At 52.6% G+C, this 5,527-nt stretch overlaps 1 protein-coding gene and 1 pseudogene across 1 annotated transcript in view; both read left to right on the forward strand.

Moving 5' to 3' along the window:
- Patj (PATJ, crumbs cell polarity complex component) overlaps positions 1–5,527 on the forward strand; it is a 203,310-nt gene that overhangs the window by 169,015 nt on the left and 28,768 nt on the right. The window lies entirely within an intron of this gene.
- On the forward strand, positions 4,785–4,908 carry LOC111817436 (annotated as a pseudogene).

A 5,527-nucleotide genomic window follows, 5' to 3' on the forward strand; every position in this document is an offset into this window, starting at 1 on the left:
GCAGTGTGGCCCTTCCCAGCTGCTGCACCAGGTTTGTGTGGCCTGGGACTGTCCTCTGGCCCTGGCCTCAGGCAGGGCTCTTCAAGGCCAGGGCTGTGCTGAGGGGTCCTGGCAGTGGGAGGCGGCATGGAGCAATCCTTCCCACTAACTAGGGGTAAGAGGCTGTCACCCCGGGACAAGCACCAGGCCCGTGGTAGCGTCAGAGGTAGAGCCCAGGTTTGGCCTCTTGCGCTGACAGTCACAGAGCGGGGCTGTATTCCAAACCCTCACTCAGTTTGCCTCTGTGTCACGCAGAGGTGGCCTAGTGGCCTAAGGCGTAGGACACTGAGGAGAAGCTGACGGAGCTTCAGGGCTGGGCCACGCCTGTGCCCTGGCCAGCCTCTCTGTTCTGTAACCCAGCACTTGCCGGGCTGGACTGCAAGCCCCAGAAGGACATGTGGGCCTTTCCGCTCCAGCTCTCAGTGTCCCAGATCTCGAAGACTGGCTCCCTAGGGAGTCACCCCAGCAGAAGGTAGCCTGGAGCCCCAGAGCTCCTCTTCGGTCAGTGCTTGGAAAACGTGCATTGGGCCTGGCCTGTTTCCAGGGACCGAAAGGCCACGCTGGGTCTGGCCTTGGGTGGGCCCGAGACCCCGGCTGGGAGCTGTAGCAGCACACCTAGGGCTGCCCGTTGTCGCTGCAGACCTGCCCTGCTCTGCTGGGCTCTGGTCTGCGCAGGGCAGGCAACACAGCCGTGCAAGGAGGTCATGCCGCACGACAAGGGTCGGTGAGGCAGGGCCCGTGGCCCAGCTTCCAGGGTCCCTGAGTTCTGACTGCCACCTCGCCCCATATCCTACAACTTCTCCTGCTCCAATTCCAGTCACACCTGGGCGTAGCCTGCTAAAAGGGGAAGGATCGTTGGGATTCAGATTTCTGTCCCGAAGGGTAAACCCAGACATCAGCTGTGAGAGTTGATCCTTGCTGAACATGTGCGTGCAGGAGTGCTGGCCAGGCACTGAGTGTGCAGAATCGCAGCGAGGCCCCTTCCAGGGTGCAGGGAAGATGTGCACAGCTTGGCCTGGGCCGTGTGAAGATGCCAATTTTTGTTGGGAGAAAAACTTCCATGCTCCAAGCTAATAGGTGCATTCTCCCCCGCTGCGCTGTGGCTGACCACACTGCCACCAGCACTGCTTGGCTGTTCCTGTCATGCATGGGTAACGTGGCTACAGATGTGCCCCCAACCCTCACTATCCCCAAGAGAGGACAGCTGAGCGGAACAGCGACCACTGGGACCTCTGTGGGGCTGGTGTCTTCCTAGGCAGCACCGAGGCTGGGACCTTGCTGTTTGGGGCTGGGCCTCTCTGCACCAGGAAAGCAGGACTTGTGTCTGGAAAGCTGCACCGGGCAGTAGTGCATTAGGGGAAGGGACAGAACTTTCTGAGAGCAGGAGTGGAGAGCCCAAAGGACGGGAACCTGGCTGTGCGGTGGGCATACAGGGTGGCTCCTGGCAGGGCCCAGCGTGGGGTCGGGCAGTCCAGGTGCAGCTGCTCAGCAGGCTCGATGCCAAGAGCAGTCCCCAGTGCTTGAACACAATTCTGGGTTCTGCAGTGATCAGAAGGATGGGCTTTTGCAAGGCCAAGGGCAGCAGGGTCCATATACAAATCTAAGCAAGAGCCTAAGAAGACTAAGCCTTTCGGAAGAACTTTTTTAAAAGAAAAATCATTTGCACAGAGCTTCGCAGTTGTTTAAACAAAATTATGTCTGTCATCTCATTGGCTTGATTTCTTTTTTTTTTTATTTTTTTTTAAATTTATTTATTTGTGTGTGTGTGTGTGTGTGTGTGTGTGGCCAGCTCAGCCCACCAGGGGGCGGGGCGGGCTGGCATGTGGCACTGGGGGATTAAACCGCAGTCCCTGTGCTTTGCTAAGCTTGTTCTAAGTAGGTGCTTCAGACCACTGAGCCATCTCACCAGCCCTTGATTTCTTTTAATATTCCACATCTTCCCTAAAGTGGCATTTAGTTGGTTCGGGATCTTTTTTTTTTTTTTTTTCCAGAACCGGGGATTGAACTCAGGCCCTTGCACTTGCCATGGAAGCGCTGATTCCACTGAGCCATCTCCCCAGTCGGTTCGGGATCTTATTCAACCTGATCTCCAAAGTAACACTGTAGGGGCTGGTGAGATGGCTCAGTGGTCTAAAGCACCTACTCAGAACAAGCTTAGCAAAGCACAGGGACCGCGGTTCAATCCCCCAGCACCACATGCCAGCCAGCCCCGCCCCCTGGTGGGCTGAGCTGGCCACACACACACACACACACACACACACACACACACACAAATAAAAAATTAAAAAAAAAAAAAAAGTAACACTGTAGGCTTTCCTAGGACTAGAGGTTGGCAAGGAAAACACGTCCAACAGCAGTTTCCTTGCATTCTGTGACTGCAAACACCATACTCTTTGCAACTGAGAAGCCAGCCACTGTCTTGCTTCTCCATCAGTGGCTCAGCCAAGGTGTGGCACAGGCACCTAGGTGACACCTGTTCACAGTGCCCACCTGCTGCTTACTAATCCTGTAGCCTACATTTATTGAGGGTTGGTACAGCATGGACCGAAGAGGTGTAAATGGTATATACCCTGGTCCCTCCATAGCAGGAATTTTTAACATTTTGAATGACTCAGCCGTGAGGGAAAAATCAGTGGTATAAACAAAACTCATGGGGAGCAAAAAACCAAAAAACAAAAACTAACCCTACATAATTAAGGTAAAAATTAGGGCCAGGGATATAGCTCAGCGGCATAAGTGCCTGCCTGGAAAGTGCAAAGTCCTGAGTTCAATCCCCAGTATTACACATGAGATTATGAAGGGCCAGCCAGATAGCTCAGCAGATTATAGCACCTGCTTAGGCAGATGCAGGGGCCAGGATTCGATCCCCGTGTGCCATGCCAGCCCCACCCCCAGGGCTCGCTGACACTGGATTGAGACTGGGCGTGATGGAGCATCCTTATAATCCTAGCAGTTGGGAAGCTAAACACAGAGAATCACTGAATCCAATCTATGTAGTGAGACTCTCTAGACCCTGTACTAAATAATTTTTATAAAGGTAAAAATTAGTCATAAATTAGTTATAAATAAATAAGTTGAAATTCATAAATTTGGGTAAAAATTATTTTTAAAAAGATTTATGGATGAGGACCAGCAAGCAAGAAAGCTCAGCAGGGGGCCGGGGAGACAGCTCAGTGGAATAAGCACTTCCCTGGCGAGTCCAAGGGCCTGAGTTCAATCCCCAGTTCTGCTCCCCCCAAAAGAAAGCTCAGCAGACTAAACACCCGCATAGGTAAGGGCAGAGCCCAGCGTTCAATCCCTGGTACTGATGCTGTGGCAGCCCTGCACCCAGCACGCTCAGCTGGCAAGTGAGACTGGGCATGGCGGGGCCTGCCTGTAATCCCAGCACTGGGGAGGCTGAAAACAGGATGAGTCAGAGCTGTAATGAGACCCTGTGCCAAATACATAAATAAGAATAATAATAAAGATGTACAGATGTGTCATGATTTGGGGGTTTTGCAAGGGAAACCATATAATACAGGACACATTTTATATTAGTTTATAAGGAATCACCCAAATAATAACGTACAAGGAGTGCAGGAAATCTGTCCACACACATAACCACTAAAGATTCTAGCTGAGGGCCTGGATCCTGCTTCATGGATCTGTGCTGGGAAGGCCCAAAGGTCAGCGATGGAAACTAGGAAGTCTGTGCCAGAGGGGTGGAGGATCCTTGCCAGCAGGCTGAGGGGTCTGCACTGAGCCAGGAAGCGACGCTCAAGGTAAGCACCAGAGCTCCCCCAAAGGTACCACAGCCCTCCTCAGCAACAGTGAGGTCCCGAGCTCCGCCAGCAACGAGGAAAGCGAGTTCCCATCAGGAAAGCCAACGTGACAAGCTTCTCCATGCGGCTGAGCAGTGCACCATCTTCCCCTCTGGAGCCAGGAAGCGATGCTCAAGGTGAGGACCAGAGCTCCTGCAAAGCTCCTCGGGAAAGCCAGCATGACAAGGTCCTCCAGAAGAACAGCCAAGAGAACCAGCAGCTTCCAGAGCTCCAACAGCTTCTCCAGACAGCGTCCCTAACAGCGTTCCGGCAGCTTCTCCTGTTCTGCCTCTATGCTGCTGGCAACAGCCCTCAGGCGGGCCTCCTGCACCCAGCACTGCGCTAGTTCAATTCAGCTGGGTGCAAGAAGTGGACCACCAGCTAGAAATCCACTACAAGATGAAATCTGAAATTACTTAATGAAAACTCACAAAGCAAGCGACAGGAGCTGGACCCAGCTGCCAAGTGCCCGACTTCCTCGTGTTGCCAACACAGACACTCAGGAATCCCTAAAACCATTATTTTAATTCTTGGGCTCAAGCCTGATGTATGATTTTTGGAATGCCTGTTTGTATAATGTATTCTTTCGAGACAGTGTAACTAGGCTCCTAAGAGTACAAACTTGGAAGCCAGTGTCTTGGATTCCAGTCCTCATCCTGCCTCATTCCAGGCCTCATTAGTTTCTGAGCACTGTGACCTCCAGGAAATGACCCCACTGCTCTCTGCCTCCACTTCTGTGTCTGTAAAATGGGGGAAAAGACAAGGGGATAGAGTAAGAGTTCAAGGAGTTGATGACTCCCACAGCGCTGCTTCGAGGATGCCGGAACACTGCACCCACTCTGCAGAAGTGAGTTGTGCTTAATGATGATAATTGGAATTCTCCTTAAAGTATTAAGGTTTAGCCATAAATGATGAGCTGTCTGAACAGTGTTAAGATACACGTGGAGCTTTGCGCAGTGACAGTATCGTGGCCAATGAGGTGTATCCGAGGCGCGATTATTGCTAAAGATGTAACATGGAAAACGGAAGTGAATTTTCAGCCCCCAAAATATAATTGCTAATGGATTAGTTAGGGTTCTCCAGAAAGGCAGAGCTAGTAGGAATTCATGCGTGAGAGCAGACGCTCGGGAGAACCGGCTCGTGTGGTAATCGTGTCAACTGACTCTCCCGTCACTAGGACAAACACCCTGAAACCCGCAGCTAAGCGGAGGGGTTGAAGTCACTCGTGCTCTGGGAGCAGTCAGGCCACAGTCAGCTAGTGGCCCATGACACAGCGGACAGGTGTGGCAGGGAACAGCTGCTCGCTGCTGAGAGCAAAGGGAGGAGTCCGAGACAGGAGCACACCTTCCGGGTCACATACCCGGGAAGCTGCCTCTTCCAGCCTGGCCTCCTACCAGCACACCAAGCCGTAAGCTCGCCACTGGGCAGACCCACAGATGAGTGCAGCCCGCCACAACAGTTACCTTCCAGAAGCCTCGCTTCTGAGCCTGTGGGCCTTTAGGGGACACTCGGCAAAATGCATCTAGCCCACCTCTAAGAAGCACCAAAGTCATAATAGTTCCAGCATTGCCGAAAAGCCCGCAGTCTCCTCTGACACCCAAGGCAAACTCTTAGCCACAGCCCCTGTAAAGAGAGAGAGAGAGAGAGAGAGAGAGAGAGAGAGAGAGAGAGAGAGAGAGAGAGAGAGA

Source organism: Octodon degus, unplaced genomic scaffold, assembly GCF_000260255.1.
Source record: "Octodon degus isolate 3935 unplaced genomic scaffold, OctDeg1.0 scaffold00057, whole genome shotgun sequence".
In the NCBI taxonomy this organism is placed as follows: Eukaryota; Metazoa; Chordata; class Mammalia; order Rodentia; family Octodontidae; genus Octodon; species Octodon degus.